The sequence below is a fragment of the Chelonoidis abingdonii genome, chromosome 5 (genome assembly GCF_003597395.2).
Source record: "Chelonoidis abingdonii isolate Lonesome George chromosome 5, CheloAbing_2.0, whole genome shotgun sequence".
NCBI classification, from domain to species: Eukaryota; Metazoa; Chordata; order Testudines; family Testudinidae; genus Chelonoidis; species Chelonoidis abingdonii.
In genome coordinates, this window is record NC_133773.1 from 140,279,899 (window position 1) to 140,293,607 (window position 13,709).

Genomic DNA, 13,709 nt, shown 5'->3' on the forward strand with positions numbered 1-13,709 from the left:
TTCAACTTCCATGATAAAGAGATTGCACTCCAGTACTTGTATTAAGTGAATTGAAAAATACTCTCTCTTTTATTTGTACAGTGCAAACATTTATAATAAAAATATAACGTGAGCACTGTACACTTTGTAATCTGTGTTGTAATTGAAAACAATATATTTGAAAATGTGGAAACGTCCAAAAATATTTAAATAAATGGTATTCTGTTATTGTTTAACAGTGTGATTAATCACAATTTTTTTTAATTGCACAATTAATCACAATTAATTTTTTTACTTGCTTGACGGCCCTAATTTTATTTTTATATATCTCTATATTAAGATAGTCAGCAGATCCAGGCTGCCCAGGTGTCCCAGTTTCATGGCAGCATGCCAATCAGGCTACCACGGAGCCTGCAAAACCCTAGGAGTTTTTTCTAAATGAAATGTTTCATTTTTTCAAAAAAAAAAAAAAATGTTAAGTGGGAAATTTAGAAATTTCTGATTTTCATTCCAAACTGGAATAAAACGTTTTCTGAAACATTGGAATTTCCTGCAGAAGAGACCAGTTTTCACCAGAACACACAGGGCCTGATGGTACAGGCTGCCCACACTTGAACTCCCTCTGACTAGAGTGGAGTAGATGGGTCTATAATGAAGGCTGAGACAAGCTCACAGGGTTGTTTGCTAGACGAGGAACAAGAATTGGCCTATAGAAAATAGTCCTAGTGCTCACAATTGCACATTCCCGTCCTGATCCAGCTCCACCCAAATTCTTTCCATTGATTGTGCTAAGAAACATGCACAGGCCGCTTGAAAGGACTTAAGGAACGAAGCTTAACCATAAAAGCAGAAAAATCAAATTGGTTCTGAACTTAAGGAGAACAGAAGAAGAAGAAAGCTTCACAGAAAAACCAGACTGGTTTTGATGCAAAGGAAAACAAGTTCACACTGAACAGCTACCCCTCCTCAACTTAAATCAGCGTAGCTACAAGTCTCCCAGAAAATAAAAGGAGCTTTCAACAGCATGAAAAGGCCAATGTGACTGAATCAGGCTGAGTTAGGATATAATTGTGAGAAATGAAAGAGCAAACTGATTTTTGGTCTGATAAGAAGCATCTGCAATGGTGCAGCCCATTCAGTAATGCCCCATGAGTCAGAATCACGGGCTGTCAAGATGGAACAGAAGTGCATCAATGTAACACATCAGGATGTAGTAGAAGAAAGCAAAATCCCACAAAACTGACAGGAGAATTCTATTCTGTATAGATTCTTGCATCGCACTGCAGTATTTGAACACCTTCCAGTTCTGCATTTTTTGTTTGGAGTTTTTGTTTTTTATACCTGCAGCTTAGTGTTTATATGGAAGACAGTGGATCAAAGAAATGTAGCGTACTGTTGGAGCAAAATGAGGTGATGTTTGGGATGGTCTTTAGTTCCTAGGGGTGTTCATGTCACAGTCTCGGACCAGCCCCCAAGAAAGCTCTCTCCCCTGCACTTTTATTACAGAGTGCATTCCATCGTGCCAGAGGAGTGAAGTTGTTGACTATGGTCTATAGCTTTAGAATCTTTTAAGTATCCCAGGCCCAGGCCATTTAGCACCTTGAAAATAAGAACAGAGACCTTGAACTTTATGGGAAGCCAGCACAGAGAGCATGACAGGTCTCATACTCATGGTAGCCTGTGTTGCTGAGGAGACATGCTTCAGCCTTTAGTACTGGTTGAAGTTCCATAAGTATTGCAGGTTTTATGCCCAGGTACATTGCATTGCTATAGTCCAGCCAAGAGGTGACAAAGACATGAATAATTGAAGCCAGGTCTTCATACACTATGATGGGATGAAGTTTCCTGGCCAGCTGGAGATAGTAGAAAATTATATTTGTGGGTGCTACTATATTGGAGCTCAGTATCTTCAATGCAAGAGTACTCCTACACTACCTACTGAATTGACCAACTGCGGTTGTGAACCTTCCATCAAAGACGACTGCATCATGGATGCAAGCTCTTCAGAATGCTTTCCTCTGCCCACCAGCATCACTTCTGCCCTGCTGGGGTTCAGCTTCAGCAGCTGTCCTTCATCCATGAGCTGATCTCATCCAAGGTCTGGGCCATCTTGATGGTACTAGTGTGGTGGTATATGGTGAAGCATAGGTAGAGCCATGTACCATCTGCATATTGCTAGTACTTGAGTCCATGTCATCTAACCTGTTCACCTAGTAACTGCATGTAGATGTTGAAAAGGTCCAGAGAAAAAATGGATCCTTGTGGAACCCCACAAGCAAGGGAACTAGTGGTGAAGGTCAAGTTTCCCATCCAGGAAGGACTCAAACCATTTTAGCACATTACCCTGGAAAACTCATGGTGATCATAGGAGGTCCCAGATCACTGGAAAAAGGCAAATATAGTGTCCATATTTAAAAAAGGGAAGAAAGAGAACCCAGGGAACTACAGACCTCACTTCAGTCCCTGGAAAAATCATGGAGCAGGTCCTCAAGGAATCCATTTTGAAGAACTTGGAGGAGAGGAAGGTGATCAGGAACAGTCAACATGGATTCATCAAGGGAAAGTCATGCCTGACCAACCTGATTGCCTTCTATGAGGAAATAAGTGGCTCAGTGGATATGGGGAAAGTGGTGGACGTGTGTAAATGGTGCAAGACTCACCCCTGTGGCGCCTCCTACTGGTCGTCTCAGGGAATTAGCTCTCCAGCCCTCTGAGCACCTTCTGTAGGCCAGTGTCCCGCTGCCGCTGGCCCCTGTGTCCCTCCTGGACCCAGTGCCCCTTTACCCAGAGGCTGCCCCCTGGCAATACACCCACCAGTCTCTATGGGTCTCCTCTTTCTGGGAAACCCCCAATCCTCTAATCTCCACTTTGCCTCACTCTGGGCTACTGCCAGTCATCACTAAGACCCCGTTCCCTTGGGGCAGACTACAGTGTAAAAGCCACTCATCATAGGCAAGGGGGTTCAGACCTGCTGCCTTCATCTACCTCCCAGTACTGCTGTGGGCCTTGGACCAGGCCCTGCAGCCTGGGGAGTTGCCAGCCTGGAGCTCCCCTGCTCCTCTGACTCTCCCCAGCCCTGCTTCATTCCCAGTACCCTTTCTGCAGGCAGCCAGGCCCTGCTCTCTCCCAGCCTGGAGAGAGACTCCTTCTGGGCCTCTGGGTCACAGCTTTCTCATAAGGGCCAGCTGGGCCCTCATTAAGCCAGCCACAGCTGTGGCTGCTTTCCAATCAGCCCAGCGTTTCCCCTGCCACAGCCCTCTCCCAGGGCTGTTTTAAGCCCTTCAGGGCAGGAGCGGGGTAACTAGGTGGGTCTGGTAGCTCGGGCAGTCCGGACAAGTCCTGGGAACAGCAGAAGTCCTCACCTGGCTCTGGCTCCAGCAGCAGGGTGGAAGCGTCTGCCTCCCTTCGCGGCTTCAGCCCAACTGAGCTACAGGGTCTGCCTTTTATACTTTCTGTTCCTGTCTCGTGCCCTCTGCTTCTGGCATGGAGGGCATGGCTTTCCTGGTTCTGCCCACCCGTGGGCATCTGGTTCTCTCTCACTGTCGATCTCCGAGGAAGGGCACGCCTCTTTGCTACAATTGTGTTATACCTTTCCCTGCTAGACTGAGGAGTCCATTATTAAATACGTGTTCCCTGTGTAGATAATTACAGACTGTAACCAAGTCACCAATAACTTTCTCTTTGTTAAGCTAAATAGATTGAGCTCCTTGAGTCTCTCACTCTAAGACAGATTTTCCAATCCTTTAATCATTCTTGTGGCTCTTCTCTGAACCTTCTCCAATGGATCAACATCCTTCTAGAATTGTGGGCACCAGAACTGGACACAGCATTCCAGCAATGGTCACACCAGTGCCAAAGAACCTCTCTACTCCTACTCAATGTTCTCCTGTTTATTAATCCAAGGATCACATTAGCCCTGTGGTTAGATGTTCGGCTCTGTGTGTGTTCTGTATTCTCCATGTGTGCTGCCCAGCACTGCACAGACAGCCAGCAGATCTTGAGCAAACTACCCAATGACCAAAAGATCCGTTAAGGGACAAGGACAGCCAGCCAGGTTTATTGTCAATGAAGTATGGTACTAGTATCCCACAGACTCTACCGGACCACTAATACATGTATGCCCATAACAATGGATCAGCTCAGGGAACAGTGAAACTTTCTGTTCCTGCCTAGGCTTGACAAAGACACTCCCTCTGAGATACATCTTTATACCCTGATACAAACAAGTTACATAGTGCTCCTCTGACATTGTTAGTTGCTGCCCTCTGACGTGGTTAGTTGTTATCCATCACCTTGTACATGTTGGTTTGATCAAAACATCTCTATTACGTACTGTCATCCTGACCTTATCTTTAGGAGAGGTCAGCATGTTCCTGTAATCCTTGGGGAATGTTTTTGTACCATCCTTGATATCAGGATGTGTTTGCGTGAGTACTTTGTGCCTAGCACGTCTTAGGAATGTCCTGCCTCTTGCTCACAGCTTGTCTTCGCTTTGTATCAGTAACGCTTTGACTACTACTTTAGTCCAGGCCTCAGGCCTCATACTAGGCCTCTGATACAAGGACTTATGTCTCGGGCTGTCTTCCTACTACAATCCCTTTAGCCACAGAGTTGCACTGGGAGCTCATGTTCAGCTGATCATCTGCTACCACCCCCAAATCTTTTTCAGAGTAATACTTCCTAGGATAGAGAGCCCATTCTGCCAATATGGCACACTTTCTTTGTTCCTAGATGTATACATTCAGCCATGTTAAAACTCATATCATTTGCTTGGAGCCAATTCAACAGGAGATCTGGATCACTCTGCATCAGTGTCCTGTCCTCTTCATTAATTTACCATTCCCCCAATTTGTGCCATTTGCAAACTTTATCAGTGATAATTTTATATTTTCTTCCAGGTCATGAATAAAAATGTTTAATAGCATAAGGCCAAGAACCGATCCCTGCAGGACCCAACTGGAAACATACCCACTTGATGATGATTCCGTTTACAATTACCTTTTGAGACCAGCTTTAAATCCTTGTAACGAGTGCCCTGATAATTTTATATCTTTCTAGTTCTTTAATCACAATGTCATGCTTCTGTTAGAAATTCATCACCAGGATATAGGGCAAAGCGGGAGGAGGGAGATGGGAAAAGGAAAAATAGAGGAAACATTTGTAGAGATGCACAGCCATCCAGCGCATGCTGTGCTGATCTCAATGGAAAAGGAGACGTTTCCATATGAACTCTACATACAAGTACTTCCATGGGCAAATCAGGATTATGGCCATATGATTCCTTTAGAAACCCATGACCCCATTACTTTCCCCACCTGTGCAAATGTTTAATTCAGTGATCAACCCACATGCCCAGCGTGATGCATATTTTCTAAGAACACCGAAGCTCAGAATAAAACTATCGGCACAGCAAGACGCTATCCAATGCTATGAGTTATCATCTGTATTGCAGTCACATCAATGAGCCCCCGTCATGGACCAGGGCCCATTTGTGCTAGGTGCTGTACAAACAGAACAAAAATGGTCCCTGCTCCAAAGACCTTGCAATCCACACAAAAGGGCTGATTAATCTAGCAGACAAGAAAGGAGCAAGGTCCAATGGCTGGATGTTGAAAACAGAAGACGGTAAATTGGAAAGCAGGTACAAGTTTGTACCAGTAAAGATACCTTAACTGTTTGCCGTTTACAAAAGGCTGCAGGTCATTTACTACCACTGGGAATCTTTAATTGGAAACCGGATGCCTTGCTAAAAGATATGCTGTAGTACAATCACAACGCGCTAGGCTTGTTGAAAGAACCATCAGGTGGAATTCTCTGCGCACTCTGCTTGGAGGTCAGACTAGATAGTTATGATAGACCCTCCTGGCTTTCAGATGTATCATTCTCACTTAATTTGGAAAGTACAACTCTAGTCCAGGTAAAGGCATTTAAATGGACTATTTAAAAATATTCTCCCTGGCCTCGTTTCTTGGATTCAACTTTGCTTTCCAGGGAATTGGAATGGAAAGGCAGCCGGCAGCCAATATCGAAGCGTGAGCAATTCTCCCTTGTCTCTTCATTTCTGGCTTCTTGCCGAGGGCTTTGTGAAAAAGCAGCTACACACTTCAGGAGCCAAGAGAGGGTGGAAGGGTTTTGCAATTAAAATAAATGAGCACAGGAAATTACCCTGCCACCTATTTTCCCCCTTGGAGGGGTTTAACGTGCCTACTGCATAATTCTTGTAGGACACATTTGCTGCTGGTCACTGTCAGAGGCAGGACACTAGACTAGATGGATCACAGCTATGATCTGGTCTGGCAGTTCCTATGTTCCTAGTGAGTTTCCAGAAGCGAAATCAACATTTGACCCAGCCAGTTTCATGAGATGCCCGCGTGGCTGGGCACTTGTAAGCCATTAGAACCCTCCTTTCATTATGCCCATTTCATTAGTACGCTTACGGTGCATTCAGATCACATCAACAGTAACTCTGACTGCAGTGGTTTGCTTTTCTCTGCAAGCAGAGCCTGGGAGACCTGGCTGGACAAAACAATGGAGAATATACTGCTAGGGAATGATTTTGTGCTGGCAGAGGGATAGAGAAGATGCTCTAAGATTTATTCCTTTTATAGCCTCCTCCCCAGTTCAATTAGCATAGGCCCCATGCAGAGTCCTCTGGCTTTCTGCAGTGTCTAACGATCTTAGCACAGACTCCTAATGTTTAGAGGGATTGAAAGTGTATTTTAGCGAAGGAGTTCCACTCACTACAAGTGCGCCTCCTTGTGGTTGGGTCTGGGAATTAGCTTTGGCCTCCTCTGGCGCCCCCTTTTGTGCATTGTTTGCACTGTGGCCTCTCTCTTCATAACTCAGGGCCCTCCCTTTTCAGCATTTGGCCCTTCAGCCAGGTCACTATATAATCCCCTTTTTCCAGGGTAACAAGATCCGACTGGACAAGCTGTCCAGATGCTATCTCAGATGGTCTCCAGGTCCTGTGCCACTTCCCAGTGGCTGGTAGGGGAACCTAGGTGCATCCCTACTCTGTATTCCAGCCCAGGAACCTTATGACTAGCAACCTAGGTCTGCTCAGTCTCAGTCCTTATTTCCCTGGGCTCCTCCCTAACTCAGCTTTCTATCTCCTTGCCTATCTCAAGATTTACCCCTGGAGATTCCTCTGCTCCCCATGGTTACTTCACCGTTATCAGCCTCTTGCCAGACTCCCCAGTCCAGGACAGGACCCCAGGATTCTCCTTCTTATTCCTGGCCAGCTCTCTTTTCCTCTAGGGAGTGACTACAGACAGGGCCGGCTTTATGCCGATTCCCCCCATTCCCCGGAATCGGGCCCCGCACCTAAGGGGGACCTGCTCCGGGGGTCTTCGGCAGCATTTTGGTGGCTGGCGGGTCCGCTCCGGGAGTCTTCAGTGGCATTTCAGCAGTGGGGGGTCCTTTGGTGCCGCAGAAGACCCAGAGCGGACCCCCCGCCACCGAAGTCCCAAACCACCACTGAGTATTCCAGTCAGGCCCCGCGGGTGAAAAGCTGTCCTTGACTGCAGACCTCATCCCTGCGGCCTCTTTCTGCTCTCACTTCCTGGCTCATACTCTTAGCCAAGCTCCTTCCCCAGCTGGGTTTAATCTGCCATTAGGCCTTATCAAGCCCTGGGTCCCCTCCAGCTGCAGCATCTAAGGTTAATTAATCCTGTCTGGCACCGCTCAGGGCTTGTGTGGGGTGGACACCACATCACAGCCATCGCATATTTAGCTGTCTCCCATGGGTCCAGCAACCTTCCTTTGCTAAATTCTTGGTGCAACGATCTGCTAACTGTGAAAGTTTCCTTTTTACTGACTTTCTGCAAATACGAAGTCACAGCACTAATAATTTTATGTGCATTCTGCTCCAAGGTGCGTGAACGCGCAAAGCTTCCTCCCCCCTCCCGCCTTGCCACATGCATCCAAGGGCAGCATCAGAAGCTACATAAGCAGGAAGGGAAACGCACAACAACCTGCCGCCTCAGTAAACCATGATTTCATTACACAGGAAATCCAGAGCAGAACTGATTGACTAATAGCTGTGGAAGCTTCTTTGACGCATTTCTCTCATCAATTCCAAAACAATTTTTCTCCTTTTCTGCCAAGTTCTGCAATAGAGGGCTGGAAAATATTCTTCCAATGACATTTTTCCCATGCAGCTGGCCACTAAGATTTTCCCATTGTTTGACCACAGCTCTGATCAAGATGATGCAGGATATTTACGGATGGAGTGAAGATGTGGACAAATTGGAGAGAGTCCAGCGGGGGGCAACAAAAATGTTTAGGGGACTGGGGCACATGACTTATGAGGAAAGGCTGCGGGAAGTGGGATTGTTTAGTCTGCAGAAGAGAAGAGTGAGGGGGGATTTGATAGCTGTTTCAGCTACCTGAAGGGGGTTTCCAAAGAGGATGGGTCTAGACTGTTCTCAGTGATGGCAGATGACAGAACAAGGAGTAATGGTCTCAAGTTGCAGTAGGGGAGGTTTAGGTTGGATATTATGAAACACTATTTTGCTAGGAGGGTGGTGAAGCACTGGAATGGGTTACCTGGGGTGGTGGGGGAATCTCCTTCCTTAGAGGTTTTTAAAGCCCTGCTTGACAAAGCCCTGGCTGGGATGATTTAGGTGGGGTTGGTCCTGCTTTGAGCAGGGGGTTGGACTAGATACCTCCTGAGGTCCCTTCCAGCCCTGACATTCTATGATTCTATGAAACTAGGTCCCTCTCAGAGTGAATGGAGATTGCTATGAAAATGAGACTCAAAGGAGATATAGGATTTGCAAAGAGAGGCTGTGGAGGGGGGTGGGGGTGGGAGAAAGCAGCATGATCCTCATTTTCAAACCACCTCGAGACAAACAAAACCCCCATTCATCTTCTTGTTCTCTCCCAGAATGTTCCCCTTCCATAACCCACTTGTTTCTCCCATTAGTGATTCTAAAGAGCTGGCTGCGGAGAGAAGACAAACATGGCTTTTGCAGGTGCTAGCTGCTGCTATGAAAAGTAGCTTATCTCTCCCACTAGAATCGCTTTCTATATAAATATGGATATAAATACGCTCCAGCCAATTATTCTGCAGAACTCTCAGGCCCTCTGGAGTGCTTGCACCCTGCAAAGTGCCCACCGTGTTCTCCAATTCTTTGTAGTATTTTTAGCTCAGTTGGCACTGGCAAGGTGCAGATGAGAACAGCCCAGGCCTGATAATAAGCATATAAAAGGGATCTGTGAACCACCAGCATTTGCCTGACCTTGGCAGACCGCAGCGAGACACAGACACGTAGCAGCTAGGGACTTGGGAGGTAAGTCAAACTAACTATTGCTATACCTCAACTTCCACCTAGGACTGCAGCACGTTTGCCCATCCTCAAGGGGCAGAATGTGACTATTTAGCACAGTGTATTTGAAGAAAAACGGGCAAAGGCCAGACTTGTTCACTGTCATTGACCGAGCATAGGGCTGGGCTTTCAGGCACTGTTCTATATTTGTTTTCTAAGCTATGTTAGCTGGTGCTGTCATTCGGATACAAGCTAATTGCCACGGCACCGGGCATGGATGGCTGCTGCTTGATGTTTTGCATTTCAGCTGGTTTCTTCACTGACCTATCACTCCACACACTAACCTCAAGTGCTCTGCATCCCAGTGGGTGTCTCTTCTGCTCACAGACTGGCCAATGGCCTGCCTGTAATGGGGTGAGACTCACCGACGTGGTGCCTCCTGTCGGTCCTCCTGGGAATTAGCTCTTCGACCAGGAGCCCCTCTGCAGGCCAGTGTCTTGGATGCTGCTGGCCCCCATGTCCCTCCTGGCCCCCGGTGCCCCTTCTGCCGGGGTTCTGCCTCCTGCAGTACCCTGTGGTATTTCTGAGTCTCCCCTCCGCGGGGAACCCCCAACCTCCTATCCTCACTTTGACTCAGTCTTTGGCTACTGCCTGTCACCATCTAGTCCCCGTTCCCTAGGGCAGACTGCAGCGTATGCCACTCGTCATTGGCAAGGAGGTTTTGGACCTGCTGCCTCTGCCTACGCTTGAGCTGCCCTGTTGCAGCCCCAGTACCTTTTCGGCCCTTAACAAGGCCTGCAGCTCGTCTGGCCTTTCCCCAGCCCTGCTCCACTTTAGGTACATGGTTCAGTGTCCCAGCAGCCAAGCCCTTCTCCAATCAGCCTTTCCCCAGCTACAGCCCTCTGCAGGGCTGTTTTTAACCCCTCCAGGCAGGAGCGGGGTGAGCACCCCGCTACACTGCCCCATCCCAGAGCTCACCGGTACTCCACAGGCACACAGCTATTGAGAGATGGCAGGGGCTCTGCCTCCTTGCTTGAGCTATGGGAGTGTCTGAAGGTTTTTCCTTTGGCTATGTACATGTATAAGTTGTCTCAGCTATGGCCCGTTTGGTGAGACAGAGCCACCCCCTATCACAAACAGCAAATACATCGAGTTGCCCCCTAGCTGTGAGAGAGTTGTTATAGGTTCTCTTTAAGAGACCTTCCAGGCATCAGACTGATTGTCCTGGGAACTGAACCAAAGAAAAGGAAAAGATCTGTAGATCGTCTCCTTTCTCCCCCAGCGATACTGCTTTCCCCTAAGGTCCTGTTAACCCCCAGCTCAGGTACAGCCTGAGCAGCAGCAGTGAAAGTTTTCCCAACACGGCTCCAGGAACATGGTTTGGTCCTGATTTCTGGGGCAAGAGTCTCAGCCGTTTCCAGCCTCTTGGGAGGGCTGCCCATAAGGAAGCCAACTAGTGCTGCTTGGGGTGGTGAGTCTTTGAGAGATGGACACCAGTGTCTCTCCACATTGGCTAGATGCCCCAAGGCAAATTGCAAAGCCATTCTAGCTCTGTGATTCCTTTACCTACAAGCAAGGCTATTGCCTGAGCATCAAGACTGAGCCCCTGGCTGTGAGCCAAAAGATAACGCAGATGGTGTTTCCGCCCTGTTGAAGGGGAGGAGGTTTGCCAGAGTTGTTTTTCAAATTCGAATAGCAGCCCGTCCCCATAGAACCCCCCCTTATCTCCAGAGATGAGGGCACGTCTCTCGCAACAGAGTTCTTATTTCATACCAGTATTTCAGTTTTATTCCATTCCCAGCTGGAGCAGAAGAAAGACCGTTTGCAGTGCCTGGTTTAATGTGCAGCTGCACAGTGGGTGTAGAAAGAGGCAATCTGGGAGACTGCCAGCCTGCCAAAGGCAATGGGACTATAGCAGGTCACTTGTCAAGAAGGAGGTTGCATGTCACTCTCCCACAGCCACTAACATAAATGGTCCCACCAGTGAGAATGGTTTTTATTTCGGGCAGAAAATGCAAATTTATTGAAACCAAAACTTTTTGCAGAAATGTATTGGCTGGGGAAAAAACTTTTGTTGGGAGGCTTCTTGGGTCCAGGATAGAATTTCTGATCAAAACAGAGAGACAGTGACAGAGAGCGAGAGGGTTAGGATACTTGCTGGGCTATTGTCGGATGGGATGGTCTGTCTCTGTAGCTACTGAATTTTTGGTTCAAAACCTGTTTTGGCTTTTTTTTTTTTAAACTTTCAAAATAAAAGTGAAGTAAAATTTTAAACAGCATTTGGCAACAATAATTTGAAAAGGCTCAACTGAAATCTCTTCTCGCTCTCTCTTTTTAATTGAAACAATTAGTTACATTTGGTTCAAATTTGTGAAATGTTTCAATCTGAATCTGCCTTTTTGGGTGAAAAAGTTCTGTCTGAAAAATTTCGCAACACTAGGTTGATCTGTCAGTCTCTCATGTTTTTTTCACATTTTTTTTTAAAAGGGTCTCATTTTTGTTCTGCATCGGAACAAAACCAAATTCTGAAATCTTCACATTTTTGGCAAAACAGAATTCTTGTTTTCCGGCCGGCCCTATTGGGAACCAGTGACAAAGCTGGTGGAAGGCACAATTCACCTAACAGGAAGGAATCCCCGCAATTCTTGCTACTGGCTTGCTGGCTGTGCAAGTACAGAATGATATCATTTCACAATGACAGCACTCCAGTGTCTCCCAGGTCAGCCTAGGGACTCTACAAAGTAGATAAGAACAAGAGTGTTACTCATATCATTCTAATTCCCTCTTCTCACGGGGACTGATCCTGTGAAATGTGGAGTGTCCTCAGTGCCACCTGGTCTCAATGAGAGATAAGGATGCTCAGCACCTAGTTAATTTATTATTTGTATTATCATAGCACCTAAAGGTCCCAACCCAAGATCAAGGCTCCATTGTTCCAAGCACTGCACAAATGCATAGTGAGAGGGCTGGTCTACACTAGGTGAGGGGATCGATCTAAGATACGCAACTTCAGCTACGTGAATAATGTAGCTGAAGTCGAAGTATCTTAGATCGAGTTACCTACCATCCTTACAGCGCAGGATCAACGTCTGCGGCTCCCCCTGTCGACTCCGCTACCGCCGTTTGCATTGGTGGCGTTCCGGAGTTGACGGGAGCGCGTTCGGGGATCGATATATCATGTCTAGCTGAGACGCGATATATCGATCCCCGAGAAATCGATTGCTACCTGCCGATACGGCCAGTAGTGAAGACGTACCCAGAGAGAGAGAGAGACAGACCTTCTGAAGAGCTTACAGTCTAACCAGACAAGCCAAGATCATGCAGCAGAGCTGGGATTAGAACCCAGTCCTAGGCCAGTGCTTTACCCACCAAACCACACTGCCACCTCTATTTTGTGGGAAGAAGTCAAGGGAGAGCAAGTTGAGAAAGACTGGGCTTATTTTGCTGTGATTTTGCTGCCAAGTTGACAGCTGGCGATTGACACGGTACCTGCTAGCTAGCCCAGGCCAAGGTTTCAGAGGTGGGCTCTCTTTCTCACTCATCAACCTGCACACCAAACCTGTATTTCCAAGCACTAGCTGGTATCCGTGCATACAGACTGCACCACTAGCTGCTTGCGTTCTCACTAGAAATAGGAGACTTGTACATGCCAACAGGTGGGCATGAAAAATTTGCCTGTGTATGTTTAGAAGCTGGGTTGCAGCCAGCTTTAGAGTACTAAAGTAAAGGTAGAACATGTAGTGTCTTCAGGCTGTGGAGTCAACCCATAAGGTGAATGGTTCTGCCCTTGCCAAACCTTCTATAAGAGGTTGCATCATAGAGAGCTCCGCAGAGGATCACACATGGAACCGTTACTATAAAGCACTTCCATAGGCAAGAGGGCGACTAGCTAATAAATTGGCAGCTACTATGAAAATGGTGGGGAAATACCCTACTGACATGTAAGGGGATTCTTAATTGCTGAGATATGTGCATTGAAAGGGCTGAAAGAAGGTGTAAATCACACCTGTTTGGACTCCTCTGGGAGCTCACATTTTCTGCCCTTGGCCCAGTTCATGCACAGGTAAATCAAGTGTAAGGGACAGCGTTGTATCCTCCAGGAGGGTATTAGATTGTTATTTATATTGCACTAACACCTAGGACAGGTGTCACTCATTACTGGTGTCTCCCATCTGGTGGTGGGATGCAGTTTGCATGTGCCCTGCATATCAGAGCAGTAGAAATCCAGACAGAGAACAACCTGATTCTCTCCCAGCAGAGCTAAGGGGAAGTCTTTCCTTGGCCAAACCCGTAGGAGCTGCACCAAGCTTGTCTCACATGCAAGATGCTCTTTGCAAGTCTTGCCGTGATGGCCAGCCACCTCCATCACCCACAAATGGAGCGGCCTCAGCATGCAGGGGAAAGAATCGCCCTTTTAAAGCAGACCTCCAGGTAGAACAGAGATGACTGATGTGTAGCTTC